Source organism: Aplidium turbinatum, chromosome 6, assembly GCF_918807975.1.
Source record: "Aplidium turbinatum chromosome 6, kaAplTurb1.1, whole genome shotgun sequence".
Lineage (NCBI taxonomy): Eukaryota > Metazoa > Chordata > Ascidiacea > Aplousobranchia > Polyclinidae > Aplidium > Aplidium turbinatum.
The window spans coordinates 15,389,462-15,403,046 of record NC_137477.1 but is presented as its reverse complement, the minus strand read 5'-3'; the positions used below and the strand labels follow the sequence as shown (position 1 = coordinate 15,403,046).

Here is a 13,585-nt window from a genome sequence, read left to right as displayed (position 1 = left end):
CCGGGCGACGATCTTCCAGGACGTGGTCTGGATGAGCGTCCAGAGTGTGGAGCATATTTTTCGCTTGATTGTAATCTTCTCTACGCTTGAGTGCGACATCTTGCGAGAGTTCAATCAGTCGATTTTTCAACATTTTCTTGCCATGATCCCACCTTATTAGCATGTCTGGTGGTTCTATTTGTGGTACGTTTATAGTCCAGTTTTCCCAAGCCGTTTCGAGCTCTGTTATGACGTGAGCATATTCTAATATGCTGTTATTGATTTTGTATGAATATTCACCCCATTTGGTGTGTTGTTGATATTTTAGATGAATTATTGGTAATGTGCAGTGGTCTGATGATGTGAAGTATTCATGTTTGATGTTATGATAATTTTCAAGTGCATGTTCATTTATGTATATTCTATCTATCCTGGTCTTACTGTTGTGGTTTTGGCGCGTGAACAGTCTTTTGTAAGGATATTCTTGTCTGAATATGTCTGTCAATTGGTTATGATGTATTAATGTTCTAAGTGCTGTTTTATCCGGTGTAGTGAAGAAAAATTGCGGCTTAGCAGTGTCCAACGGATCAAGGATCACGTTAAAATCACCAAGTAAGACCACATGTTGATGTTCATATTCCAGCATAGCCTCGGAGAGCAGTTCAAAGCATGACTTTCTCTCTCCGTTGCTCTGCGGAAGGTATGCATTGAATATGTTTATGTTATTTTTACCACATTTGATGTTGAGGTGATGTATTCGATTTTGTACTATTGTGTGATGTGTGATTTCGGACCTATCGTGTATGTCCTTCTTTACGATGAACATTGTCCCTGCATAGAAGGGGGTTCTATCAGGTTCTATGTTTGTATATGTTATGTAATTGTTGTGTTGAGCCCACGTCTCGAGTTGATCGGTGGGGATTCTGTGTGTTTCCTGAATTGCCAGTACAGAGAGTCTGTGAGATGTAGAGAACTGTTTGACATCTCGCAATTTCTTGGATATTCCGTTGATGTTCATTGAGCCAACCTTGAGGTTGCCCAGTCCGGCGTCCGAATCGTCACTCTCCGTATCTGTGAACATGATTATAGATAGAGAAAAAGCAGATTAAAGTTTAAGAGTTTTGGACTAGACCGTGTAGTTGGATGGGACGCCGTCTGAGTCCGTGAGCTCATCCACCGAACTGAAGACATTTCGATGGAGAGGAGAGGTCCCGGTCAGTTCAGCCCGCGTAGACTCTCTCGAAGAAACGGACTCCGAGTCAGTTGACGAGTTGTCATTGTCAACTGAGACCGACGCATCCTTGGAGCTGGCGTGGGATGCGTCGTGGTCTCTGGGATTCGTCGTCCTGGGAGATGCTGGTTGGGCAATCGATCTCCGCTTTAGCAAGGGTTCTTTTGGAGTCGATGTCTTGGACTCTGTGTTGGACATGGGCTTATCCACTATCTCAGCATCTGATGAGAAGATGCTGCGCATGGAGGTTTTGGGGTTGTGTTTCCCTCCTTTGCCCACGGTGATAAAGCCATCGTCGCTCGTGGGGGGGTTCTTTCTCTTCCTACTCTTTTCCCTGAACTTTTCTCTTGCATTGCAACCAGGTTTGTGTCGGCCTGTTGATCGGCACACATGACAGGCGAGCTGCTGCCTGGTTGGCGACGAATCTGACACATACGTTTTTTTTGGTCTGGATGCAGCAAAACGCGGTCTGGACTTCTCGGCCTGTCTCGCAAGGAAAGCGGCCTCTGATCTTTGGCAGAAGAGTTCGTTGCTTCTGTTTATGGATTCTCTCGAGCGTCCCTGTTTCCTGGGTTGTCTAGGCGCCCGGTCTCGGGGTGGGTCGGCCTTGGACTCCCGGTCTCGAGGTGGGTTGGCCTGGGTCTTCTTCGGCTTCGTGGGGCATTTGGAAGTTAGGTGGCCCCGGACTTTGCATATTTGGCAGAGTGGCAAATGTCCCTCTCCAGGCTTGGTGATGGAGATCCATTCACCAAACATCTGCACCTTATCTGGGATGTTAGCGAGTTTAGTGTTCTGCAGGTACACATGCAGAAACTCGTTGCAGATGGTGGGGTGCTGCTTGTGTTTACCTTTAACCATCTGGTAAACATTTCCCCAGTTTGCTTGGCAAGCAAACTCATTAATTAAATCCAGATGCCACTCGTCTGGCACTGGATATAATGTGATCACGTCGCATGGTGGCATCGGTCGCCATACTTTGATCACGTAACCTACTTCCTTGTGTGAATAGGTCACGGGTGACTGATGGTCTAGCGCCAGCTGTTCCATCAGCACGGATTTGGTTTCGTTCTCAGAAGCTGAGAACGTGACGGTGAAAATGTGCTGCCGCAGGCTCTTGGCACGCACAGCTTTTAGCTCCTTTCCATACTTTGCAAGGAAGCCATCTTGCATAAAGAAACTGATGAAAGTGCTTACATCAAGCCAGGACTGGCTGGATGCTTGCACAACCAAGGTTCTTTGATATTTAAACTCGTTGGCCTTAGAGTCGCCCATGAGTATAGCTGGTGTTTAGTTTATGTTATTTTAAATATAAGAATTAACAAAGACTTACCAAAGTCCAAGCTTTTCAAGTTTTAAATTTTCCTTCTGAAGGAAAATTTAGCTAAATTCTGTCTTGACCACACCCTAAAAGCTGGTCACGTACTGTCTAGACTCGCTGTAGCTAACTGGCTATTCTCACCTGACCTACTTTCTACGTGGCAATCAGCTAATTCCCTTAAGGGGAAAGGGCTGACTCCAAAAAAAATCTAGGGAGGGAAAAAAGGCTAACTACTCGCCTAGATCAGTGGTTCCCAGCAGGGGGCCACTGATCTAGCTGACTTAGGCTATTTTCTAAACTTTCTAGTTATTTATTTATCTAACTGACTTTAAAAAAAATCTAAAAAGGCTGGTAAAAGTTAGGCCGGTGTCGCTTTCACTCGCTCGCTCTAGCGAGGAAAGCAAGGCTTGCTGTTAGTCGCTTTTTGGCAGCAATGTCTCCAAAGCCACCAGGTCGCAATTAATCGTTCGCAGTGAATAAGGCTCGTGAGACTTACCTTATTCCCATTTAATACAAGAGCCCAGCATCGCTGGGCTCTTGTATTAAATGTATGTTTGAAGACGGGGTGTCGATTCAAAGCTCGCTTTGTCGCACCCACGGGTTGTCCCGGTATTGCAGTACCTCCGGGTTCGGCCCACATCCCACCTTCGGGTGGGATAAATGAACAATCAATCATTGAAAATGCGAATCATGGCTTTCGTTGTTCGTCGGTCTCATTTCTTGTGTTTTATTGGTCGTCGTGTGTATCATATGTCATTTTCTGTTCATTTTCATTCATTGCGCCGATGTTATCTACTCTCTCGCGTACGTGTGTGTGGTGTTGCAAATTTTTCGCTTGTTGTCGCGTGTTCTGCAATGACTCTCTATTGAATAAAAGTTCCTGTGCTGAGCAATTCAGCCAGCACAGCTGTGCCAATAATGCGACTCACCTTGTCAAACATGTGATGTTCTCCTACGCAGACACAAACTTCTTTTCGTCGCGAGTCGTGAACAAACCAACTGACTGACCGGCCGGCTTCAAGCGGCACGTGACATGCAGAGTCTTGCATTAGTTTAATAAATGTCTTGCATTAGTTTAATAAATGTGAGCAAGCAATGCTCAGAGGGCGACTTACCTTTCAAAGAATAGAATGCGATCACTCATCATATGATAGCATGTATGGCAGCGAATGAAACTGAGCTTTGCTGCAGGCCATTGGCTTGAAATAAAAACAGCATTCTTAAGAAAATTTAGCCCGCTATATATGGCGCTTGGTTAAGCTTCTTCATCATTCTATTTGAATACAAGGTAAGTGCGCCTGAGCATTGTTTGCTCTCATTTTTCAAACTCAAACATTGTTCTTTTTCGAAGTAAGTGAGTGATCACAGAAACAGCAGCAGCTGCTGAAGTGTCGTCGAAAGGTTCTGCTCACACACAAAAAAGGCAAACAAAAGCAACGGAGCAAAGCCGAAGAGAATCACGGTCCCAGAAGAGAGATGCTGACAGGCAACCAACTCATACTTACCTGACGAGGGTCTTCACCGTGATCACGTAGGCGGTGGGCCCAGGGCGAGACTTCACCATTGCACTTCGGAGAAGTTGACCTCTGCGATTACCCCAAATGTGGGTAACTCGGTCGTATAATTTCTGTTAGTGGGGACTGCGTTCGCGCTATCCCTTTTTTAACTCATCAACCGAAAGCGAAGAAGAAGAAAAAGCTTTTTCCATCCCCCCCCCCCCGTACAACACATATCAAGCGTTTGGAGACCGAATTGTTGTCTTGTGTCCTGCTGTTGCGAGACCACAAGCTGAAAGCGAAATCATCTGAAAGCTTTTTAAGCGAATCAAAAGCAAGAGGTGAGCGTACTTGCTTCGGCAGTACATATACTAAAATTGGAACGATACAGAGAAGATTAGCATGGCCCCTGCGCAAGGATGACACGCAAAATCGTGAAGCGTTCCATATTTCTTTTAGTCACCGACTGGATGTGCATCCACAGTTCATCGACATGCTTTCTATGCCTTGTCCTTTGCTTGGATGCGACTTGATCGCGTCGTCACGCACGTGGTGTGCCCACGTTGCCAGGCAGTGGAGAACACCAGCCATTCGACAAAGTCGATTTCAAATGCGACCAGGACTGCCGGCCGGCGGACCGAAAGCGCCGCCGCGATGTCTAAACGTCGACGTCGTGGAGCATTGCTTTATCGCTTCTCGGCTCTCAAGAGCTAAGATCAAGTGTAGTATCTGTTCTTCTCAGTTTAATCCCTGGGACGCCCAGCATCGCTGGGCTCTTGTATTAAATGTATGTTTGAAGACGGGGTGTCGATTCAAAGCTCGCTTTGTCGCACCCACGGGTTGTCCCGGTATTGCAGTACCTCCGGGTTCGGCCCACATCCCACCTTCGGGTGGGATAAATGAACAATCAATCATTGAAAATGCGAATCATGGCTTTCGTTGTTCGTCGGTCTCATTTCTTGTGTTTTATTGGTCGTCGTGTGTATCATATGTCATTTTCTGTTCATTTTCATTCATTGCGCCGATGTTATCTACTCTCTCGCGTACGTGTGTGTGGTGTTGCAAATTTTTCGCTTGTTGTCGCGTGTTCTGCAATGACTCTCTATTGAATAAAAGTTCCTGTGCTGAGCAATTCAGCCAGCACAGCTGTGCCAATAATGCGACTCACCTTGTCAAACATGTGATGTTCTCCTACGCAGACACAAACTTCTTTTCGTCGCGAGTCGTGAACAAACCAACTGACTGACCGGCCGGCTTCAAGCGGCACGTGACATGCAGAGTCTTGCATTAGTTTAATAAATGTCTTGCATTAGTTTAATAAATGTGAGCAAGCAATGCTCAGAGGGTTTTTTTTTTTTTTTTTTTTTTTTTTTTTTTTTCGCGCAACGCTCAGAGTTCAAGATGGATACCACTACATCTTGCAGGTTTACAAATTGTCCATACGGAATGGATTTGTTTCCTGTCTCATCATTAGTGCGTCCGCTCCGGGAGCCGTCCACACACCCAAACACTCAGCAGGCACACCATACTTACATGGAAGATACCTACCAGGGAGGCGAGGGATTCACTACGACCGAAGGGACCCACCGCGGTAGATGGTAATCTGTGGATGTAAATATTTGGTTAGTGGCTGCCTCAGGCTGATCTGCCTGTCTCGACTTTCCTCTTGCTGATCTTGGAGCAGTCTAGGAGATGGCGGGTCAAGCATGAGAACTAGCGCGTTTTGGTAGATAATTCATTTTTTAATTTTATTTGGGTTTGTTTGTGTGTGTGTATCTTCTTGTTGCCCGCTTCAAGAAGGGCACCTGTTTGGAGAAAACGGGCCACCGCAGTCTGACACCTCATTTGGCGGAGATGCCAGAGAGGAGCGGCCAGAGGGAGGGTAGCTTTCGCTGACCCCAGAGTCGTCTTGGAATGGGCCGCTGCAATCCTGTCATCCCAGAGCGAGTGGGACAACGGAGAGGGACGGTTAAAGATCTCCCGCTGCAATCACTCTTCCGGCATCAGGCCGTTGCAGATGAGTGAGAGGGACGGGTTAAAGGTGGGTTGTTACGCCCTTGGCTGTCTAAACTTCTTCAAAGATGATCTACGACCGTACTGTGCTAGTGAGACCCACCGCTGCAATCAGTCATCCCTACCACCGAGGACGACTGAGAGGGCGGTTGAAGAGTGGATCTCGACTGTTTCTTCTTTCTTCTGACCGTAGGAGGAGGTTTGGAAGGAGTAGAAATGTCAGATGACAAAGGAATGTTATGCTTTTGTGTTATGTCTTTCGTTTTTGTCATGATCACCCACAGGGCTTGAGTGGTGGATCGTTTTGTGTCCTGTATATATGTGTCGCCTATGTCCAGAGATTTCTTCTTTTGGATGATGGTGTGCTTGGCGACATTCATCATGGTAAGAAGGATCAGGTTGTTCTTTTGTCCTCCAGGGAGTTGGTTGTAAAGGATCATGTCCTTTGTTATTTCTATGTCTTCCTTGGTTAGGTCAAAATATTGTTGTTTAAGGCGCTCCCATATTCCTTGTGCAAAGGAGCACTTGGTGAGGACGTGGGCCACATTGTCTTCTGGTTTTCTGCAGAATTTGCAGTTTGTTTTTCTGTCGGAATGTATTGATCTATTAAAATCTCCCCATTTGTATCCTCCATGTGCAATCCGAAAGGACATGGAGGATAGGTGAGGTGGAAGGAAGAGTTTGATTCCCTTGTTTTTCAGGAGGATCTCATTCCAAGGAATCTTCTTTCCGTTTTCATCAATCTTGTCAATTTTCTTTTCATTTTGCGTTTTCAGATTGATGTAGATATTTTTGTAGGAAGTATTTTCCCAGTCGTGTTTCAAGCCTTTGAGTTTGCAAAAGGACTTGAAGATGTCCGCATACATTTCGTTTGGAATTGGGGCATGCGGAATGCTGTTGGAGAACAGATGAGGATTAATGTGTCTCATTCTGTAACTCAAATTGAACATGGCCCATTCGTGCCAGATTTCGGTGGCGTCTTCTAGAGGGAAGAGATGGCGAATTCTGTCGATGCGGCTTGTTTGAAATTTTGATTGGATGTCCACCATGTTGATGCCTCCATCTTTGACAGGAGGAAACGTCTTGCTTCTCTGGAGCTGTTCGAATGGTGAAGGATACCAGAGGAAGTCGAATAGGATTTTGTTTAGTTCTTTGATGTGTTGTTTCGTTGGCATCAGCACTCTACTGAGATGCAAAGTGACGGGTACCAAGAGAGTGTTGATGATCGAGATCTTTCCATAGAGGGAGAGTCTTCGTGGTTTGTGGATGTTGGCGATCGTTTGAGTTTTCTTGATGGCGGTCTGCCAGTTCATCTTGTCAAGTTGTGTTTTGTTTGTGCCTAGCCAGATGCCCAGGATCTTGACGTTGTTCAAGATCGCAGCTTCTGGAAAGAGTTGCTGAGCTCTTTGGGCCAGGTCAGGTTTGGACGCCAGGATCTGGGTCTTTCCCTGGTTCACTTTCTGGCCGGACATCGTCTGATAGATGGCTAGTTCTTTGTTGATTTCCTTGAGAGATGGAATGTCTCTTGTGATGAAAGTGGTGTCGTCCGCATATTGCTGGATTTTGATTGTCAGCTTGGAAAAGCGAAAACCGTTGATCAGATGGTTTTTCTCTATGCGTCGGGTGAGAACGTCAGCACAGATTATGAAATAGAGCATGCTGAGGGGACAACCCTGTCGTATGCCCCTTTTAACGTTTATTCGTTTTGTTAAAGCTCCATTGATTTCTATTTTGCTTTTTGTTTTGTGGTAAACTAATGACAGGTAATTCATCATTATTGGTTTTACTCCGAGTTTCTTCAAGATTCCATAGAGGAAGGAGTGACTAACTCTATCGAAAGCTTTTTCAAAGTCAGTTATCATGACGTACAAGTCCCTGTGTTGAGTTTGAGAAGCTTCCAGGGCAGCTTGTATATTCATTGTAACATGCTCTATTCTGCGGTTTGGCAGTCCACATTTCTGATTCGGACAAATCAGGTTTGTGATCATGGGTGTGAGTCTGTTGGAGAGGATTTTGCTCAAGATCTTGTAGTCTGTGTTGAGCAGAGAGATCGGTCTCCAATTTTTGAGCTTTTCTTTTTCACCTTTTTTAAAGATTAACTTCACTTTTGCTTCTCTCATTGAGGGAGTCATTGTTTTTCTCAAGTAGCAATTTGTAAGCATCTCTAGAATGTCGTGTTTCAGGAAATGCCAGCATTTTTGGTAGAATAATGAGCCGAGACCATCTGATCCAGGTGCAGAATCCTTGTTAAGAGAATCGATGGCGGTTTTTACTTCTTTGAGACTGATCAGCTGTTCCGCTTGTTCAGCTGCGTCTTCCTCAATTTTGGCCTCTCCAAGAATGTTTAAGTAGTTGTTTTGTTCTTGAGAGTTTATGTTGTCTTTTACACCCCATAGAGAGTGGTAGAAGCTGTGTACTTCTTTGAGAATGTCTTCTTTCTTGGTGAGTGTTGTGTTGTTTGCGTCGTGTATCTCAGTGATAGAGCTACTTTTACAATTTTGTTCCTCTGCTTTGAAGAAGCTTTTAGATGGCTCTTCATCGCTAGTTGGGATAGTTCTGGATCTGATTTGCGATCCGACTGCTTTATAATCGTAGAAGTTGTTGACTTTCTCCAAGAATTCCGGGCGACGATCTTCCAGGACGTGGTCTGGATGAGCGTCCAGAGTGTGGAGCATATTTTTCGCTTGATTGTAATCTTCTCTACGCTTGAGTGCGACATCTTGCGAGAGTTCAATCAGTCGATTTTTCAACATTTTCTTGCCATGATCCCACCTTATAAGCATGTCTGGTGGTTCTATTTGTGGTACGTTTATGGTCCAATTTTCCCAAGCCGTTTCGAGCTCTGTTATGACGTGAGCATATTCTAATATGCTGTTATTGATTTTGTATGAATATTCACCCCATTTGGTGTGTTGTTGATATTTTAGATGAATTATTGGTAATGTGCAGTGGTCTGATGATGTGAAGTATTCATGTTTGATGTTATGATAATTTTCAAGTGCATGTTCATTTATGTATATTCTATCTATCCTGGTCTTACTGTTGTGGTTTTGGCGCGTGAACAGTCTTTTGTAAGGATATTCTTGTCTGAATATGTCTGTCAATTGGTTATGATGTATTAATGTTCTAAGTGCTGTTTTATCCGGTGTAGTGAAGAAAAATTGCGGCTTAGCAGTGTCCAACGGATCAAGGATCACGTTAAAATCACCAAGTAAGACCACATGTTGATGTTCATATTCCAGCATAGCCTCGGAGAGCAGTTCAAAACATGACTTTCTCTCTCCGTTGCTCTGCGGAAGGTATGCATTGAATATGTTTATGTTATTTTTACCACATTTGATGTTGAGGTGATGTATTCGATTTTGTACTATGGTGTGATGTGTGATTTCGGACCTATCGTGTATGTCCTTCTTTACGATGAACATTGTCCCTGCATAGAAGGGGGTTCTATCAGGTTCTATGTTGGTGTATGTTGTGTAATTGTTATGTTGTGCCCACGTCTCAAGTTGATCGGTGGGGATTCTGTGTGTTTCTTGTATTGCCAGTACAGAGAGTCTGTGAGATGTAAAGAAGTTTTTGACATCTCGCAATTTCTTGGATATTCCGTTGATGTTCATTGAGCCAATCTTGAGGTTGCCCAGTCCGGCGTCCGAATCGTCACTCTCCGTATCTGCGAACATGATTATAGATAGAGAAAAAGCAGATTAAAGTTTAAGAGTTTTGGACTAGACCGTGTAGTTGGCTGGGACGCCGTCTGAGTCCGTGAGCTCACCCACCGAACTGAAGACGTTTGGATGGGGAGGAGAGGTCCCGGTCAGTTCAGCCCGCGTAGACTCTCTCGAAGAAACGGATTCCGAGTCAGTTGACGAGTTGTCATTGTCAACTGAGACCGACGCATCCTTGGAGCTGGCGTGGGATGCGTCGTGGTCTCTGGGATTCGTCGTCCTGGGAGATGCTGGTTGGGCAATCGATCTCCGCTTTAGCAAGGGTTCTTTTGGAGTCGATGTCTTGGACTCTGTGTTGGACATGGGCTTATCCGCTATCTCAGTATCTGATGAGAAGATGCTGCGCATGGAGGTTTTGGGGTTGTGTTTACCTCCTTTGCCCACGGTGATAAAGCCATCGTCGCTCGTGGCGGGGTTCTTTCTCTTCCTACTCTTTTCCCGGAACTTTTCTCTTGCATTACAACCAGGTTTGTGTCGGCCTGTTGATCGGCATACATGACAGGCGAGCTGCTGCCTGGTTGGCGACGAATCTGACACATACGTTTTTCTTGGTCTGGATGCAGCAAAACGCGGTCTGGACTTCTCGGCCTGTCTTGCAAGGAAAGCGGCCTCTGATCTTTGGCAGAAGAGTTCGTTGCTTCTGTTTATGGATTCTCTCGAGCGTCCCTGTTTCCTGGGTTGTCTAGGCGCCCGGTCACGGGGTGGATCAGTTTTGGACGCCCCGTCTCGATGTGGATTGGCCTGGGTCTTCTTCGGTTTTGTGGGGCACTTTGATGTTAAATGGCCCCGGGCTTTGCAGATCTGACACAGTGGCAAATGTCCCTCTCCAGGCTTGGTGATGGATATCCACTCACCAAACATCTGCACTTTCTCTGGGATGTTAGCGAGTTTAGTGTTCTGCAGGTAAACATGCAGAAACTCGTTGCAGATGGTGGGGTGCTGCTTATGTCTACCTTTGATCATCTGATAAACTTTACCCCAGTTTGCTTGGCAAGCAAACTCGTTGATTAAATCCAGATGCCACTCGTCTGGCACTGGATATAAAGTAATCACGTCGCATGGTGGCATAGGGCGCCATACTTTGATTACATAATCAATTTCCTTGTACTTGTAGGTCACAGGTGACTGATGGTCTAGCGCCAGCTGTTCCATCAACAAGGATTTTGTTTCGTTCTCAGAAGCTGAGAACGTGACGGTGAAAATGTGCTGCCGCAGGCTCTTGGCACGCACAGCTTTTAGCTCCTTTCCATACATTGCAAGGAAGCCATCTTGCATAAAGAAACTGATGAAGGTGCTTACATCAAGCCAGGTCTGGCTGGATGCTTGCACAACCAAGGTTCTTTGATATTTAAACTCGTTGGCCTTAGAGTCGCCCATGAGTATAGCTGGTGTTTAGTTTATGTTATTTTAAATATAAAGAATTAACAAAGACTTACCAACGTCCAAGCTTTTCAAGTTTTAAATTTTCCTTCTGAAGGAAAATTCAGCTAAATTCTGTCTTGACCACACCCAAAAAGCTGGTCACGTACTGTCTAGACTCGCTGTAGCTAACTGGCTATTCTCACCTGACCTACTTTCTACGTGGCAATCAGCTAATTCCCTTAAGGGGAAAGGGCTGACTCCAAAAAAAATCTAGGGAGGGAAAAAAAGCTAACTACTCGCCTAGATCAGTGGTTCCCAGCAAGGGGGCCACTGATCTAGCTGTCGTAGGCTATTTTCTAAACTTTCTAGTTATTTCTTTATCTAGCTGACTTTAAAAAAAATCTAAAAAGGCTGGTAAAAGTTAGGCCGGTGTCGCTTTCACTCGCTCGCTCTAGCGAGGAAAGCAAGGCTTGCTGTTAGTCGCTTTTTGGCAGCAATGTTTCCAAAGCCACCAGTTCGCAATTAATCGTTCGCACTTTGAATAAGGCTCGTGAAACTTACCTTATTCAAATAGAATGATTGCTGCCAAAAAGCGTTTAACAAGCAAGCCTTGCTTTCCTCGCTAGAGCGAGCGAGTGAAAGCGACACCGGCCTAACTTTTACCAGCCTTTTTAGCAGTCCTGGTCGCATTTGAAATCGACTTTGTCGAATGGCTGGTGTTCTCCACTGCCTGGCAACGTGGGCACACCACGTGCGTGACGACGCGATCAAGTCGCATCCAAGCAAAGGACAAGGCATAGAAAGCATGTCGATGAACTGTGGATGCACATCCAGTCGGTGACTAAAAGAAATATGGAACGCTTCACGATTTTGCGTGTCATCCTTGCGCAGGGGCCATGCTAATCTTCTCTGTATCGTTCCAATTTTAGTATATGTACTGCCGAAGCAAGTACGCTCACCTCTTGCTTTTGATTCGCTTAAAAAGCTTTCAGATGATTTCGCTTTCAGCTTGTGGTCTCGCAACAGCAGGACACAAGACAACAATTCGGTCTCCAAACGCTTGATATGTGTTGTACGGGGGGGGGGGGATGGAAAAAGCTTTTTCTTCTTCTTCGCTTTCGGTTGATGAGTTAAAAAAGGGATAGCGCGAACGCAGTCCCCACTAACAGAAATTATACGACCGAGTTACCCACATTTGGGGTAATCGCAGAGGTCAACTTCTCCGAAGTGCAATGGTGAAGTCTCGCCCTGGGCCCACCGCCTACGTGATCACGGTGAAGACCCTCGTCAGGTAAGTATGAGTTGGTTGCCTGTCAGCATCTCTCTTCTGGGACCGTGATTCTCTTCGGCTTTGCTCCGTTGCTTTTGTTTGCCTTTTTTGAGCAAACTGATGAAAGTGCTTACATCAAGCCAGGACTGGCTGGATGCTTGCACAACCAAGGTTCTTTGATATTTAAACTCGTTGGCCTTAGAGTCGCCCATGAGTATAGCTGGTGTTTAGTTTATGTTATTTTAAATATAAGAATTAACAAAGACTTACCAAAGTCCAAGCTTTTCAAGTTTTAAATTTTCCTTCTGAAGGAAAATTTAGCTAAATTCTGTCTTGACCACACCCTAAAAGCTGGTCACGTACTGTCTAGACTCGCTGTAGCTAACTGGCTATTCTCACCTGACCTACTTTCTACGTGGCAATCAGCTAATTCCCTTAAGGGGAAAAGGCTGACTCCAAAAAAAAATCTAGGGAGGGAAAAAAAGCTAACTACTCGCCTAGATCAGTGGTTCCCAGCAGGGGGCCACTGATCTAGCTGACTTAGGCTATTTTCTAAACTTTCTAGTTATTTATTTATCTAACTGACTTTAAAAAAAATCTAAAAAGGCTGGTAAAAGTTAGGCCGGTGTCGCTTTCACTCGCTCGCTCTAGCGAGGAAAGCAAGGCTTGCTGTTAGTCGCTTTTTGGCAACAAAACAACTACTTAAACATTCTTGGAGAGGCCAAAATTGAGGAAGACGCAGCTGAACAAGCGGAACAGCTGATCAGTCTCAAAGAAGTAAAAACCGCCATCGATTCTCTTAATAAGGATTCTGCACCTGGATCAGATGGTCTCGGCTCATTATTCTACCAAAAATGCTGGCATTTCCTGAAACACGACATTCTAGAGATGCTTACAAATTGCTACTTGAGAAAAACAATGACTTCCTCAATGAGAGAAGCAAAAGTGAAGTTAATCTTTAAAAAAGGTGAAAAAGAAAAGCTCAAAAATTGGAGACCGATCTCTCTGCTCAACACAGACTACAAGATCTTGAGCAAAATCCTCTCCAACAGACTCACACCCATGATCACAAACCTGATTTGTCCGAATCAGAAATGTGGACTGCCAAACCGCAGAATAGAGCATGTTACAATGAATATACAAGCTGCCCTGGAAGCTTCTCAAACTCAACACAGGGACTTGTACGTCATG

General features: G+C 45.1%; 5 non-coding genes and 1 pseudogene across 5 annotated transcripts; 4 read left to right on the top strand and 2 right to left on the bottom strand.

Moving 5' to 3' along the window:
- The first annotated feature begins 3,053 nt into the window (after positions 1-3,053).
- LOC145772919 (U2 spliceosomal RNA) lies at positions 3,054-3,171 on the top strand (annotated as a pseudogene).
- An 854-nt stretch (positions 3,172-4,025) lies between these two features.
- On the top strand, positions 4,026-4,188 carry LOC145773416 (U1 spliceosomal RNA). The gene has a single exon (XR_014289799.1). It is a non-coding gene; the product is annotated as a U1 spliceosomal RNA (small nuclear RNA).
- Positions 4,189-4,371: 183 nt separating this feature from the next.
- LOC145772936 (U6 spliceosomal RNA) lies at positions 4,372-4,478 on the top strand. Its single transcript, XR_014289362.1, has one exon. It is a non-coding gene; the product is annotated as a U6 spliceosomal RNA (small nuclear RNA).
- Positions 4,479-4,712: 234 nt separating this feature from the next.
- On the top strand, positions 4,713-4,906 carry LOC145772881 (U2 spliceosomal RNA). Its single transcript, XR_014289344.1, has one exon. It is a non-coding gene; the product is annotated as a U2 spliceosomal RNA (small nuclear RNA).
- Positions 4,907-11,970: 7,064 nt separating this feature from the next.
- LOC145772935 (U6 spliceosomal RNA) lies at positions 11,971-12,077 on the bottom strand. Its single transcript, XR_014289361.1, has one exon. It is a non-coding gene; the product is annotated as a U6 spliceosomal RNA (small nuclear RNA).
- Positions 12,078-12,260: 183 nt separating this feature from the next.
- Positions 12,261-12,423, bottom strand: LOC145773415 (U1 spliceosomal RNA). The gene has a single exon (XR_014289798.1). It is a non-coding gene; the product is annotated as a U1 spliceosomal RNA (small nuclear RNA).
- Positions 12,424-13,585: the final 1,162 nt, after the last annotated feature.